General features: G+C 44.2%; 1 protein-coding gene across 6 annotated transcripts in view; it reads left to right on the top strand.

The window, feature by feature from the left end:
• The first annotated feature begins 7,277 nt into the window (after positions 1-7,277).
• Positions 7,278-16,339, top strand: part of RNF180 (ring finger protein 180) — a 68,631-nt gene continuing 59,569 nt past the window's right edge. For 2 of the 6 annotated variants that reach the window (XM_081132652.1, XM_081132649.1), the window contains exon 1: positions 8,515-8,592. The gene's annotated coding sequence lies outside the window, so the exon portion shown is untranslated. Of the gene's footprint in view, positions 7,341-8,033; positions 8,177-8,222; positions 8,390-8,514; positions 8,593-16,339 lie in introns of those variants that run through there. The other 4 variants (XM_081132650.1, XM_081132647.1, XM_081132648.1 and 1 more) reach the window with 4 other exon arrangements.

The raw sequence follows: 16,339 nt of genomic DNA, 5'->3' as shown, positions 1-16,339 counted from the left end.
AATGACTGAGGATGTTGCTTTCTCTTCAGTGTTTTTGAAGAGTTTGCATAGATTTTTTTTCATAAATAAAGACTTGCAAAATAACTAGATAATGGGAATAAGACTTTAACTGGATTAGAACAAAACACGTAGAGGACCCAAACACCTGGGCCAGTGTTTGCCTAGAAACAAGTGTGGGGCAAACCAAAGAAAACCACTGCAATAATTCTCGATGAAAACATTCAGCCAATACTAGGAACCACACAGTTAATTTTCCAAATGGATCCTCTTTCCCAACTAGTACAGGAGCCAGAAGGCCTGGACATGAATAAATTCCCATACAGCCCTTTGATGTGAGACTCGCAAAAGCGCACCAGTGAGGAATGAAGCCCTACAGCTCCTCAGACAGAATCTGCTCTGGCCAATGGAATTAATGTCCAACAACAACAAAAAACTGAGGCAGCTATTTAAATAGCCTGGAGAGACTAAAGAGCTCTTTTTCTGTTTTATTTGAAGAGACTGAGATAGCTTTTGCAATGATATGATTTTCATTTTTTCAGTATAAAATTGGCCAAAATGAAAAGCCACCATTTCGTTTAGCATAAATAGTATCTACTTACTCATTTAATATTTATTGAGCACTTACTATATAACAGTAACTGTCATCAAAAATATGAAAAGGAGACAGCACAGTTTGTGCCCTCCAGGAAATTACGATCACACAGCAGAAAGGATCTGGAAGCTAATGACTATTACGTGGCAAGGGCTATCGAGAAGTAAAAGGAGGCGCGATGAAATCACAGAAAAGGTAGCACTAGGCACTGCCCAGAGGCATCAAGAAGGGCTTCCCAGAGGGGATGACATATAAACTGAGTCTTAAAAATTATGTAGACATTTTGCAGTTGCACAAGAGAATGTGGGAAGGGGGAAGGCATGGCAGACGCTCCACAACACTGCCAGTATTTTCACTTGCATTCACAATCCTGTTACTGCTAGCAGATATTTTTTTAATGATTTTTAGAGAAGGGAGAGAGAGACAGAAATATCAACTGGTTGCCACTCGCACATACGCTGACTGGGTATTGAAGCAGCAACCTAGGCATGTTCCCTGGCCAGGAATCGAACCCTCAACCTTTTGGTGTATGGGACAACGTCCCAACCAACTCAGCCACACCATCCAGGGCTGACAGCAGGTATTTTAATTGCAATGAACTAAGGAGAAAAAGTCAGAGGCAAAATTAACTCATCCAGGATACAGTCATGCCACATGAAGACCAGATGACTACAGAGTGAGATAAATGAACTAAGATTTCACAATAGTTAAACAGAGAAAAGTAAGGAAAGAAACAGGCATCATCTATCACAAGTCAAATGGGCATTTACATCTCAAATGAAGCTGCACCACTGGGGTCTGCACCATGTTCATATTGCAAGTGATAATTCACTTTTAGCAACAGCTTCTGCCACATTAAATTAATGTCCTTAATTCGATCTCATCTAGTCTGATGGCTCTAAATACCATTTGTATGCTGTATCTCCAAAACAATTTATCACTTCCCTAGATTTGTCCTCTGATCTCCAATTTGTTTTATGTCTAGTAGGCATCTCAAACTAAGCTTCTCCAAATAACAACCCTTGTTCTCATCTCTGCCTTTCTCCCTCCAATCCGCTCTTGCCCCAGACCTCTCCATCTCAGTAAGTGGCAACGCCTGTCCTCTGTTTGCTCAGTCATCCGGTCATCGTCCTTCGACCCTCCCTCAACCCCTCAGCAATTCCCTACCTTCAGAATATACTCAGGTCTTGCCCACGTCTCACTACACCCGTTCTATCATGCTGCTCCAAGTCGTTGTCACTCCTGGCCTCCCAACTAGTCTCCCTGCCTGTCCTTTCCCACCCTTGCAGTTTATTTATTGTGTGATTCTCAGTGAACTATCTAAATATGCTGTGTCATGATGCCATGTTATGTCCCCCCTCTATCCAATATTCTGAGTCATACACACACACACGCATAGACATGTATGTATATGTATACATATAAAATTGCCCACCAGGCCTGGTGGAACCAGTTGCCACCCGCCCCGCCGCACTCAGCTTTGTCCCACGACTCCCCCTCCCTCCCTCAGCTCCAGCACTCCGGCCACACTGGCCTCCTTGAGGTTCTTCCAACATCCCAACCAGCCTCATCCTTTAGCGTGTCTTGTTCTCTTTGCCAGAGTGTCCTTTAGGTCTCAGAGAGACCTTCCCTGGCCCTCTCTAAAATGTAAATGCCCCTTTCTATGTCCTTTCACAGCTTTATTTCTTTTTACAGAAGCCCCACTTGCTGCATATTTTACTTGTTTGTAGACTTGTCTGTCTTCCCTTCGCGGTGGGACGGGGGGGGGCTCGGAGTTTTGTCTGCTTTACTCACTGCTGTGTCTCCAGTGCCTGATATCTCTGGCACACAAGAGCTGCTCAGTACATAGTATTTAATTTTTTTAAAATTATGTAGCTTTTCATTACACATTATCATTTGGAAAGACATGCAATTATAATGCATTTCCAGGATTCATTAAACAAATATTTGTTCAGCATTCAAACCAGATGGGGGCAGCAAAGCTTCACCAGTTCAGCAACCAGCCACCAGCTCCAGGGCAGCAACCCGAAGGGAAGAAGTAATGAAAGAGTAGGCCGGGCAGACATGCCCCAGGGTCCGAGCTGAGGAGGGCGAGGCCTGATTAAGGGTTAGGGCCTTGTCCCCGCCAAGAAGCTGGGAGAGAGGCAGGAAGAGAGCAAAACAAGGTTTGTCCAGCAGAATGAGATCCTCACTGAGGGGTCCATGAAATGAATAGATCAGTTATTAGGGAACCTAATTAGATGGTATAGAATTAGGCAGATTATCCCAGCAAACTTGTTGGTAGTGGCCGCAGTGAGGTACCCATCTCAAGCACAAGCCTATTTATCTTTGTAGCCAGAGTCTGGAGTAAAATTTACCTACCTGTAAGAGGACAGGTGGGGACTTGTGCAGGTCCCCACAAGTATGGCACACCTTCTCTGACATCTAATACTTTGCTAAGTGTAAACAACGATGACATGTACTTAGGTCCAGGTTATTACAGAAGAAAACCAGATATTGGGGCCTTTAAATTTTCAAGACAAGTTAAAATGATTCTAGTCACCAAGGGTTGGGAAAAGACAGGCTTTTTCCATTATCGCTCACGCTCACTAAGAAATCATCATTCCTTAGATTTAAGAAATATATATAGCATAGTCCTTTCATCATTCTGTTTTCAGTCTCCTCAAGCTTATTCCCAAGTTCCTTTTTCCCTGTGTTTCACTCAACATTCTTCTTGTCTTTCTTACATGACTTAAGCTAGTGTTGTAACTCAGTAGCCACTGGCCACATGTGTGTGGCCCCTAAGCACTTGAAATGTTACTAGTGCAACTAAGGAACGGAACTTAAAATTTCATTCAATTTTAATTAATTTACACTTAAAAGCTCAGACTTGATTCCATTATTGAGTACATGAGTCCACTTTCCATTGTAAATGTTACAGAACTACAAATTTCCAATAAAAATTTAGCACCCAAATTGAGATGTTTCACAAGTAAAAAGTACACACTGGATTTTGAAGACTTAGACAAAGAAAATATAAAATATGTCAATCATTTTATATTGATTGTATGTTGAAATGATGGTATTTTGGATATGTTGGGTCAATTGAAATATAAAATTAACTTCACCTATTTCGTTCTTACTTTTTTAATGTAGCTGCTAGGTAAAATTTTAATCACACATATGCCTATCTTCATATTTCTATTGCACATTTTGGTCTAGAGCCTTATTACTCAAACTGTGGTGTGTGCATCAGCAAGAAAGGTCTCACCTAGGAACATCTTAGAAATGTAGAATCAGAACTTGCATTTAAAAAAAAAAAAAAAAATCCCCGAGTAATTTGTTTACCCATTAAAGCTTGAGAGGCAATGATCTGGACGGCAACCACTAATCATCTCCCACCCACTCTTCCTCCAGATCTCTGTCATACAGAAGCTGCTCCATCAACATTGTATAATTGTAAAACAACTCTGTAGCTTCTCATTACACACTTGCCATTCCCCTCAGGTGGCTGGGCGTACTAGATCCTGGCCAAGCTAGCCGCCCAACAGCACTGGTCTAAAGAAGTTCCTGCCTGGTTTCCTTTGGCCTATTCTGCCCTTCAGCTACCCATATGTTACCCTAACTCTACTGTCACTCCACGTATTGTCAAGTCATACACGCATAGGATGCTCGAATTAGACAATGGATACCATTGGTTCATGCCCTTGGAACAGAGTCTGAGACAGGAATTTGTATTCAAGAGGTTTATTCAGGAATTAATCTCAGAAAAAGATGGGGAAGGAAGCAGAATAGAGCAGGGGGAAAACACTAAGCAGGGTTATCGTCTCTGCTGAAGACCAGCTTTACTTGATCCTACAGGGATGGTCTGGAGCCCAAATTGCACTAAAGTGTTGTCCCCACCTCAAAGCAAGGGTGGTCCTTTCTGTACTTTCAGGCTAGTCAGTCATTGAAGATGCCCAAGTGTGTAATATGGTAGGGGCTTTATTTTTTTCTACTGCATTATAGAAATTACCTCAAACACAAGTGTGTCCTGCTGATGGATGTTCTTGGGAGACAGACCTTCATGTTTCCTTGTTTTGCAACAAGTACTTGGGGATGTGTTTGGGTTGTTTCCACCAATTACTTCTACCTGGTGGGCAGACAGGCACAGTATACTGAGAGGTAGAGCCACGTTTCCACGCTGGAGGAATCTTCACTTGGCACCAGTGACACCATCCACAGCTAAACTCTCCACGGGACGCTCCGGTACTGTGGGAAGCTGTCGCTCCACCTGGAAGGAGGCTGTGTTGTTTCTTATTTTTTTGTGTCCTTTCCTACTTAAGAACATGTGCCCTCTACGTGTGCCCATATTGGGTTGTCCCCACCCACACTACTGTCCCATTCCGATGACCCTGCGTGCACAATAACCAGCCACACTCCTTGGGAATGAGCTAACAGTGGAGAGTTAGAAATGAGGCACTGTCTGTTGAAAGGGCCTATCACACGGTGACACTGAGTAAATACACTCTGTCTGTGTTATCTTATCTTTCATCTTTTATCTTTTAATGCCATTTCCTTGTTCTCATCTCCCCCTTGGGCTCTTTCTCAACTGGAGTTACCTGAGGCCCCACCTCAAGAAATTCTGATGCAGTTATTCCAGGCAGACAATGGGGCCTGGGTATTTTCACAAGCTCTTCAGGAGATTTCTATGTGCTGCCAAGGTAGAGAGCCACTGTTCTGAGGGCTCGCTTTAGGTTGGTACATAAATGAGGGATGCCGTTAGGTGGGCCAGGTACAGAAGCCCAGGTACAGAAACTTGTGTATGGAAACTCACCAGGGCAGGAAGCCCAGATGCCTAGCAAGGGGTGAAACTGGGAAAACAAGAACCTTGTCTCCAGGGTAACCTTTTCTCCTCTAGCATATCGCTGGTCATATGGTTTAGACCCCGACCATTCCTCCCTACAGATAACATCTAGGCCTCAGTTGTATTTCAGCTCCAGGCCCAGAAAAGCAGCAAAACCAGACAAGTGGCACCGTGGCTGCCTCAGGACCAGCTACTTTGACTAATGACCCCCTGTCCTGGCACTGACCAATCAGTGGAGGCCATGACTCTGAAAGAGCACACCTGGAAAGCTGATGCATATTCTGTTGAGACCCTCCCTTGGGACCTCCCCTAAGATTCCTGCCTGCAAGAAAAAAATAAATATGCACAGAACAAAGGACCCAGCACATGCCCCACCAGGGGAGCACGCCAGCACCATACCCTTCTTCTTCCTCCCCTCCGAGGGGACCCCACGAGACTTGTAACCAGGGGAGCGATGGGCAGCTGCAGCTTGTCCTGGGCTAACCCCCTGAACCTGTCTCCAAGGCCCCTTTTCTCTCTGACTTCTCTGAGCCAAGGCAGCCCAGCCGAGGCTCTCCTGTTGCCTCCTCTACGCCCTTCCTTGTTTCACCGTCCTAAGTATATTTGCTGCCATCATGGACCCCATACCCTTTGACTCAGTGCTGTGTAGCCTTTCCCTTTGGATACCCCCACCCCCTTTTAATAAATTTAATTTTTCTTTATTCACCATCTGAGATGGCTATTTAGCCTGCCTGCGCATCACCAAACGTTAATCTTTCAAATACCAGTTAAATTTTAATTTCTAACAACAAAACATTTTTTAGTGTATTTCTATACTAAAATTTTACTCAAAATTTTGTTTGAACTGAGTCTCCTGTGTTCTTATTTGCCAAATTTGTCAACCCTATCAATTTCTGTGACTTTATTCTGTGATTTCATAGGAAACAAGAGGCTAATTTGCATTCCTTAATTAGAAAGCATTGAGACTTATGTCTTCTTTCAGCCCTGATTGTAATAAATCTTAAACCTCTAAAATTTCATTTCTTAAAAATTAGAGGTACTGTAAATTCAGCCAGGGTCTTTGCTGCCACAATCTGCCAACCTTTTTTCTCGTGTTTTCCATGTGGTTCCCTCCAGCAATGGAAGGGCAGGTCTCAGGCTTTAAATCACTCTGTCATCTTCCATTTCATCTTTCTGACTCCAGCTGGAGAAAAAGTTCTGCTTCTAAAGGATCATGTGACTAGATTGGTTTCACCTGGACAATCCAGGCTATTTGGGTTTATAATTATATCTGGAAAGTCCCTCTTGCTATGTGCTGTAACACATTTGGAGGTTGCAGGGATTGGGGTGTGGACATCTTTAGGGGCCCTCTCTACCTCCCACAGTTGCCTCTCAGACCCCCTTCATCACCCCTGTGTTGCAGTGGAGCACCCTCTCCAATTGCTCTTCTGGGAAAGGGTGCATGAAAAGAATATTTAAAACTTTGCATATCTAAAAATATCTTTTTGTAACCTCATAGCTTTATTAATTTCTAGGTTGGAAACTCTTTTCCCCCGGAATTTATTTTATGTTTCTGCCAAAAAGTCCAATGCCATTTTGATTTCTGAATCTTCATAAATGATCTATTTTTTCTCCCTGGAAGCTATCAAGTTCTTCTAACACACGTGCTTTGAAAAATCCAATAATACACTTTGGTATTGCTCACGTTTACCCACTGAGCTGAGAGCTTGTGTCCTACTGCCCTTCGGTTCTGAGAATTGTTGCCTGGGTTCCCTCAACACCTCTCCTCCTTCCGTTTGCTCTGTTCACTATTAAAAAGTTGACCTTTCCTTGCGTCATCGCCCTGGCTAGAACCTGCAGGACAGTGCTGAACAGAAGCAGCGAGAGGAGACACCTTGCCTTACTCCTGATCTGAGGGCCAAGGATTCACTCCTCCACTGTTAGGTATGATGTTCATGGGGTGTTTTCACAGGGATCGGCTGTCAGGTTGGGGAAGTTCCCTTCCATTCCTGGTTTGTAGAGTGTTTTTACCATTAAATTCTGTGAAAAGTATTTTCTTCACATATTGAGATGATCCTGTGGTTCGTATCCTTTCTCCTACTGATAGACAGTGTTTGCCAAACCAACTTGCATTACTTAGATAAGTCCTCTTGGTCGTGTTTTAAATGCTTTTTCTACGTCTCGGGGTTTGGTTTTCTAGTTCTTTGTTGTGGATTTTTGCACTACTGTTCTTAAGGTTTATTAGCCTGATGTTTTCTTGCCATGTCTTTGTTTGGTCTTGTTACTGATTCATCGGATTTTCAGGTGGAAAATGATTTCATACAGCCCAAGTCCTGGGACAAAGCTCCCCAGGAACCCCCTTCAGGCAAATGGGCATCCCGGGTGGCACACAGCTACACACTTTTTGGAGGTTCACCCCTAGCTTCCTTCCGCTTCCTCAAGCCAACTAATAAAACTTGCTTTTTATATTCCCAACCTTATTTATAGCCTTTTGATCGCCTATTTTCATTGCTCAGGATCCAGGTGCGGACGGCTAGGAGCCCACGCTCCTTCCAGCTGCCGCCCGGCCCCTGCAGGCTGCGGCTCCCCCTGCGGCCTCGGGCGCCCCGCCCCGCCTGGAGCCGGAGCCTCAGTGGTCAGTGGGGCTGCCCGCAGGTGGAGCCGGGCACCAGGTGAGCACCTCGGGGGTGAGGCCGCAGGGGAGCCGCCAGGCGGGGTGCTGCCCGGGAAGAGTCCGAGGCTGCGGTGGACGGCGGGGCGCCCGGGAACAGACGCAGCAGGTGGGCCCCGCGCTCGGGACGCGGGGGGCTGGGCGGCCGAGGGGGAGGCCCCTGCTGGGGCGGGGCGACTCCTGCCGCCTGCGGACCCGGGGGCCCGCGAGAGGAACTTTCCCACGGCCGCCTGCGGGCGCGGCCGCGCTGCTCGCGGGTCTGCGCGGGGTCGGGGCAGGGCGCGGCGCCGCCCACGCGCGCACGGCCGGATCGCAGACGCGGGTGAGCGGGGCGGGCGCGGGGCGCCGGGAACCAGGCCGCGGGCCCCCGGCCGGCGCGGCTCGAGCGCTTTCCGCGGGGTTTGGCTCCTGTCGCTTCCCGTCCCGCAGAACCCGCATCGCCGCCGCGGGAGCCGCCGGGTCCGCGCTCGGAGCGGGCTGCGGGAGGGAGGCCCGGCGCGGGGCGGGCGCGAGGTCTGGACGCAGGTGAGGCCGGCGGCGCGGGGCGCGGGGCGGCCTCCGGGGGCTCGGGCCTGGGCCGGCCCCGCCCGGCGGCGGCTGCGGGCCGCGGCCGCCCGGGGAGGACGCGCCGAGGGCGGGGCTGCGCTGCGCGGCCGCCGCCGCCTCCCGCCCGGCCCCAGGGGGCGCGGCGACGGTTTAACTTTCGCACCTGCGGCGCCGCGTGACCCGGGAGGGGGTCGAATGACTCGCGGCCGGGAACCTGAGCCGGCGCGAGGCTGCGGCCGCGGGGTCGGTGCGGGGCGCCCTGCGGTCGGAGGGGAGCTGCGTCGCGTGGGAGCCGGAGGCGGGGTCGGCCCCGCTCCGCGGCGGCCCCTCTGCGCGGCCCCACGGTCTTTGTCTGCCCGGTGCGGGGTCGGGCGCGCGGCCCGTGCGGCGCGGCGGCGGGGATGCGGCGGGCGCAGGTGCGGAGCGGGCGGGGCGGCGGGGCCCTGGGGCAGCCCCGCGGGGACCCTCGTCTTTCAGAGATCGCACTCCCTGCCGTCCTGGCGTCGGATAGTCCTAAGTGCGCCGGGGAGAGCCTTCATTAGTGAAGTTCAAAGGCGCGCTGCGCGGGCAGGTTGCTATTAAATCGCCCCATTTTATAGACCAGACGGCTGAGGCTCGGCGAGGAAGCGTGACTAACAGACCCGGCGCTCAGCACCGCGCGGCGGGACGGGGCTTGTCCGACGCCGCTGTCCCCAGGCCAGCCGCTCGGGTGCCTGCCTGTCCGAGACTCACGTTTTTATTTACTCGTTTATTACTAAAACCTTTCTTAAAAAATGAAGTTGAGTCATTCCCGGGCAGCACCCCACCTGATACTTAAAAGGCCTGAATCATTTCAGTTGTTGAAAAGGATCCCTAGGGTCGCACATAGGAAGGACTGAACTTCTTTTGTCTTTCATCTGTCAAATCTTTAGTCTCCTATATAAATATGTTTCCCACTGGCACCCACGGTGGCATCCTGGCAGGGACGCTAAATGTTTAATTAAGGAGTAAGTAGAATGGAGGGGGCGAGTTCCTAGGTACCCCTAACTATTGAGCAGGAAGTTTTCTCATACGAAAGAATTACAGGTTTAGGAGCATAGTCATTTTAATATGCTTAATGAAATTACCTTGTAATCATGGGCAGGTTTTGAGTAGGACGCAGTAAGTAAAGCACAGGTAACACTGAGACAGTATTAAGTTGAGAGTACATTTAATATACAAGTTTGAACTTCACGGAAATGCGATTGTGCATCTTTATAATAATTTAGAACCATGAAATTTGCCTCCACAGTATATGTTTTGAATGTAATACAACTGGGTCAGAATGGCCTCATCAAAATGCAGAATTGCTGTTTTCAAAAAAGATGTTAGCAAGTTGTGTGTGACGCAGATCTCCTCATGACGCCGATTACCAGATGGGTTCATGTCTTCATGTCCGGGTTGATTGAACGTTTTATAACTGTATTATAGGTATTGTATGCCATATTTTGTAAGTGCCAGAAGTCTGTTGTAACTAGCAGTTAAAGAGATATTGGCCTGGTCCCCTAAGATCAATAAGGAGTTTTATGATAAACACATGAAATTTTCCGAGGGAAGTTAGGAGGAGGTGATTTTCTGTGCAGTCTGTAGCCTGAGGACAGGGATAATACTGGGACTACAAATGCACTGCATTCCACTGATTAATAAATGCGTAATCAGGAGCATATAAAAAGAATGGGTGCTCTCCTTTTGATATTTAAGTAGAAAAGAAGTCCACTGTTTAGCAGCCAAATCTCTCTTTTTAAACTGAGCGTGAATGGTAACTTTGAGAAGAATCACAGATTTCTAAGTGAAGTAAATTATCAGCAGACAAGTAGAAGTTTCCCCTGGAATAGCCCTTTCTAAGATGAGAAAGTATAGATTTTTTTCTCCTAATTATGCACATACTTTGTCTCCAGATAGTGGTCCACGCCCATCTCATCCTACCCATGAATTGTATCTTGCCTCTTTGACTGTCACCTAATCTATGACCTTACAGCATCTTTGCCGTCACCGGGCAGAGGAATGTTGGCTCAGGAAGGAAGGAGTCTCAGGGAAGCTATAAGGATATGTTACATATATAACATAAACTTTTTCCCTCAATTTGGAAATTTGATAGTTCATATTTAAGGTCTAGTCAAAATGTCCCTTCATCAACACCCCAATAATGCCCACATTAAAATACCTTTGTTTGGCCCTAGTATACAATAAAGTGTACAAAAATAAAGTCATACTGATGAAAACTGAGAACATCAACCACTTGTTAAGGTGTTTTGTTGCTTTCTTAGATTTTAGAAAATATTTGGGAAATGTCTTGAGTGGTCAGTCTCTTACAAAGCTAGCTGAGAAAATTGGAGTGGTTACATTTTTTTATCTTGTTAATTTTCTCTGTAGCAAGGAGAAATATAGGAGATTATTCTAATAATAATAGAAGTGTCTTCAAGTTCTGTAATCTCTGCACCTTATTAGTTCACTGATGGTTTAGTAGCTGGAACACCTTAGAAACAACCAATGGATTATTAGCATAGGTTTTTAAAGCAGCTTCAGAAATTCTTTTAAAACTGCTCAGATAAGCATGAGACTAATTCTGAATGAGAATTGCCTGGCCTATTTGAAAACTTGTTGAAATAATTTATCCAGGAGGCCAGAATTGAATTTTGGACACCAATTTAGTCAGCATGCAAAAGTAGTAGAAACCTGTGGGCCAATGATAAGTAAATTGGGGACTGTCTACTTAAAGTTTAGTCCGTAGAGAAAGAAATTAAAACAGGTATTGCGGGGGGGTGGGGGGGGTGGGGGACACATATTCTCAAATTTTTGGTTTTAAGGTAGACTATTTCCCAGACCATTTATCTTCTGGAGGATATAAAAATTGTATAATAAATATTTATATAGCTGTACCTGTTTGACTTAGAACCAGCTAAGGCTGTAGACTCCTAAATAAAGCTTTCTCCGCTTTAGTCAGACGTTATGCATTTCGCTCACCAAACACCATACCCTGCCCCAACTTGCTGTTTGGTTTCTGGTGTTTTCCTTGTTCAGGATGCCCATTCCTCCACTTTACTTGCTGTCTAAATCCTCTGTCCTTTAAGACCCAGATGGAATGGAGGTTACCATTGTCCTAAACTTGGTATCTCTCATTCCCATTCATGTTTTTACATCTTTGCTGCATATACATGTATATATAGTAAACAAAACATAACATTATTGCACGTGCTTTAAAATTTTTTGTACCTTAACTATGCTGTGTGTATCATTCTCTACTGCTGTATATTTTTGCAGTCTTTTCCATATTTAACATACTTTGGAATTATATGTATATATACACACAATATATATGTAAATATAGCTTTAGTTTTATTGCTGCATAGCATTATAGTGTATCAATGAATGGAAAAGTGTTTGTCAAATCTATTGATGAACACTTGGGTTGTTTCCAATTTTTTGCTACCACCATAAAATGTTGCTAAAATGAACATTCCTATATGATATAATATTATCCTAGGCACATACAAACCTAAAAGTCTTACTGGAAACCCATAGATACACATTTCATTTTTACCAAATCTTGCCAAATAGCTTTCCAGAATGATTGTACCTAGTTATACCTCCCCTTAGTGCTTTATGAGGTTCTTGTTGTTGCTCCGTATCATTTTCCCACTCGGTTTTGTTAGACTTTTACGTTTTTCCCAGTGTGATCGGTGTGAGATAGTACCTTGTTTTAATTTTAATTTTCCTGATTGCTGGTGAAGTTGAACACTCTTGATTGTTGGCTATTTTGGCTTCTTCTTTTGGGAATTGTGCTTTCAAAGTCTTTGTTCAGTCTTCTGTTAGATATTTGTCTTTTTAAAATTTTGTGTTGTAGAATTAATTTTGATATTAACTATCTGCTTATAGTTTTCACAGATCTCTTCTTCCTGTCTCTGAGTTGTCTCTTAATTTTGTTTGTATTTTCTTATACTGAAGATCAAAAATATATCAATATTTTAAACATATCAATATAATTGTTTTTTTTGGAACAGTTTTATGACTCAACATGTAGTTACAACCTTAGTCTTCCTAAGGCTTGTGGCTTTCTACCTTTCATAAATTCTTTCCAGATAAAGTAGAATATAAGTAAATTAATGAAAATGCCACACAGTTCATCCCTGGAATATACGTAAAATTATTCATCTTTAACAATTTACGTAAAAGTTCTGTATTCAGAATGGCATCTAAATAGTAGCTTTTTCTAATTTTTCATTAGTTCCCTATGAAGATGTAGAATAAAATGGAAACTCATTACAAAATCAAAAGCAAAAATCTAAAAACCAGGAGGAAGTGACCTTAATAGAAGCAGATTGTCGTCTATCCAGAGGAATTTCTCTACGGCAGCCCCTGGGATCCCTGCCCTGCCCGACCCCTGCCTCTCGGTACAGACTGTCCGATACAGGCCAAGAGGCTTCCTTCTCTGCCCCTTACTGCCAACTCCCTCAGTGACCTAGGTCCGCTGCCAGCTCCCAAGCTGGGAAGACCCCTCTCTGCCTCTCCTGACTGCCCTGCGAGGCAGCAACCGCTGGATTTCCGTTTCACTTTCTGTGTTCCCAGCAAATTCCAGGAGGCCGCAGGCAGAATGCAGGGGGTTGTGGCGGGTGCCACAGAACATAGGAGGCCAGAGGCCTGGGAAGCCTGGTGATGATAAATAGCTTCGTGGTTACAGTCCTTCTCATGGGTTGTGGCAGGTCACCCAGGGAAACGGGCAGTAAAGGGTAGTCACGGTGCCCCCTCTGAAGAGCAGGGTAGAGAATGGGGAGCCGGGCCCTGAAGGCCTGAGGGACAGGGGAAGCGGACTGGGTGCTTTGTGTGTCAAAGCTCTGCCACCGTACATCTGAGCAGGAGGGCAGGAGAGGGACCGTGGGCAATTTCCGCACTCTGTCCGTTTAACTTTATTAGAGTTTACTAGGGAGGGGGCAGAATTCTGTGGCAGCACATGGTGTCCTAGGACAAGCGTTTTGATTCAGCCAGAGTCATGTGAGAATTTAAATCATAATTTAGTCTCTGAATTGGGCTTTCCCCCCATTTAATGCAGTAGCATGTACTTAGAGATTTGGCTCATAAGTGAGTTTAATAAAGAATGGGGTTTATGTGTGACGGGTTAGAATTTCCTGTCATTGCCAAAACTGAGAGAACAGTAGCTCTAGTTGCCTCTAATTCAATTCAGCAACATATATAGTCATATGCAAGATATTTGGTGGTATTGTGACGGAGTCTATAGCCCTGAGACACTGCTTATGCCCATCCTCTGGAGCTTACAATTTAAAGGAAGAAACATGTATAGAAACATATGTAGACTAAGACACATTAGTGTAGTACCTGGTGGCACAGGGACATGAGGACTAAACAGAGGCTTAGGTAACATGAACTATTCAAAGGAAGGTTTGTTCAGGGAAAGAAAACAATAAGCGTCCTAGGAGCTTTACACGCTTTTGGGGGGAAGATGATGTGATAAGTAAAATAAATAGCCCGAGTCTCTCAGCTTCCAGGTTAGTGCTTTTTCTACCAGGAGATACCTCCTCCTTTGTGTCTCTGTTATCTAGCAATCTTTTGCAGTAACTTGGTAGAGCTGCCTCTGTAGCCAGCAAAAAGCCTCTCTGTGTAGCTACTTTTTTGCCCAGAAGATAAAAGGAGTTTGAAGGGAGGCTAGTGTGTTTATCTTTGCTGCCACTTTCTCATTGAATCTTTCCTTGGTTATCAATATTGACCTATCAAAAGGAATATAACTATCCAATAAAGTTCTGGCAAGTTAGACAGCTAACTTATTATTAACTTTCAGTTAAGACCAAGCTTTATATCATATTAACGTATTTCACATAAAGTTACATATTTTAGCCCTTACATACCCTCCTAAGAAATCAGCCTGACGGGCATTTGGGGAAAGAAGGTTCTATTTGACCTCAGGGTCTGTTCTTAGATGTTTCCCTCTGAGGACCCTGATAATTTTGCCTGCTCTCTCCTACCCACCTGGCTTAGAACCTCTCTCATATACTTTCATAATACAGGTATCTGATGTTCTTTGTGTTTTCTGACAAAATAGTAGGTGCTCAGCAAATACTTATTGAATGAAAGAATATCTATGACCTCAAAATACAACTTAAAATTAATTTTGAAAAATCACCTGATTCAGTTTCCTCTTGCTATTGTCTCTATTTGGTCTAATAAAAATTTATTGGCATATGTTTATATCCTAAATTGCTCAAAAATGGCTAAATGTATCCCTTGGAACAAAAATGTGTAGATTCATTTATATGGTGATTTCTAAGATTTACATGTAAGTACAAGTATACACACACCATTGTCAAAAGTATATTTCAGCTTTGCTCACAACTCATTAATTCTGTGTGTAATGTATTTTCTTATATTTCCTCCCTAAGAAAGTAATTTGTGACAGGTAGTGTGTGAGATGAATGGGTTCTCACACTATTTTATTTATCTTTAGAACTTATTCCTTCTTTTACCAAAGAACGGTAACACTTAAAATGGGCAAAATTAATCGAAATATAGACATTACAAAATGTCTGCATTTCTTCAGTGATTTTTTTTTTACAATTCTTAAAGGTGTCACTTGGATTGAAAGACTACAGTGAGCATTCAAGTACCTGGTAGCTGCAATAGCGTCAAATTCATATTACCATTTCTCTTAAAGTTAAATATGCATTGTGTCATGTCTAAGCGGTCAGCAAGCCCAGGGGAGGTAGAAGAGAAGTAGAGGGAAGGTAGGTGAGAGCTGATTAGTTGGTGATGAGGTAGTTTAAACTATTGAATACTTTTTTATCAACAAAGGTTGGGTGCTTTCCAAGAAAAATGTGTCTAGATATGAATACCAAAGCATATTATGCAGAATCATTTCAACAGTTAAAAGGCTGTTGAAGCTGACTTCAGCATGTTCAAACCCCAAAGTGTGTAGCATCAACAATTACTAAAGAAGACTGAGGCCCCTCTCTGTAACTCATGATTTAGACAGTTCTAGAGTTAATAAATTGGAGGCTTCAGTTGCCATTTTAGTTACTGCAGCTACCAAGTCTAGAATTATGAAACTGATCAGTTAAAAATCACCTGATCCAGTCTCCTAGCTGTACATATAAAGTATTTGATACCCTTTACAAAGACTGAAAGCTAATGTGAGAGGGATCCTGAATTACCAGCCACCTTTTACTAAATAATACATGTCCTAGAAATACCTATTGAACTACATAAGGCATATAGATTCCACAGGAATCTAGTCAGATCTCCAAGACCCTGTTTTAATTTCTGCTTAATATAAGATTACTTTTCTGGTCCTGATGTGTTCTTAGGTAGTTCACAAACAAATGAGGTGACTTTCTCTTGCTCTGAAAGCTCAGTCATTTTATTTTTACAGTTTTCCACAGACTATTGATTACAGTGTTATTAGTACCTCTTTCCTGTGGTCTGCTTGGATTTGGGCATGTTTTACTCCAGTTCTCCTGTGTTTATAACACATTTAAATTAAAAATATTCAGCATCAGCAGAGGGAGCTGACATGGTATCAATTTTACAAAATAATCAATATTTGGGCAGCTTATTCCCAACAGAGATTATTAATATGATGCGCTCTGTTCATGCAAACAGTTCCAAAGCCCACTTCTACGAAACAGTGTGGATTACTTCTGAGGTTGCTGTGTATCAATGAGATTTCTCTCACATGAACAATATGCTATTTCTTTACACTACA

This window comes from Miniopterus schreibersii (assembly GCF_964146895.1).
Source record: "Miniopterus schreibersii genome assembly, chromosome: 3".
Classification (NCBI taxonomy): domain Eukaryota; kingdom Metazoa; phylum Chordata; class Mammalia; order Chiroptera; family Miniopteridae; genus Miniopterus; species Miniopterus schreibersii.
The sequence above is the reverse complement of the archived record's forward strand: the minus strand, read 5'-3'. Positions and strand labels throughout refer to the sequence as shown.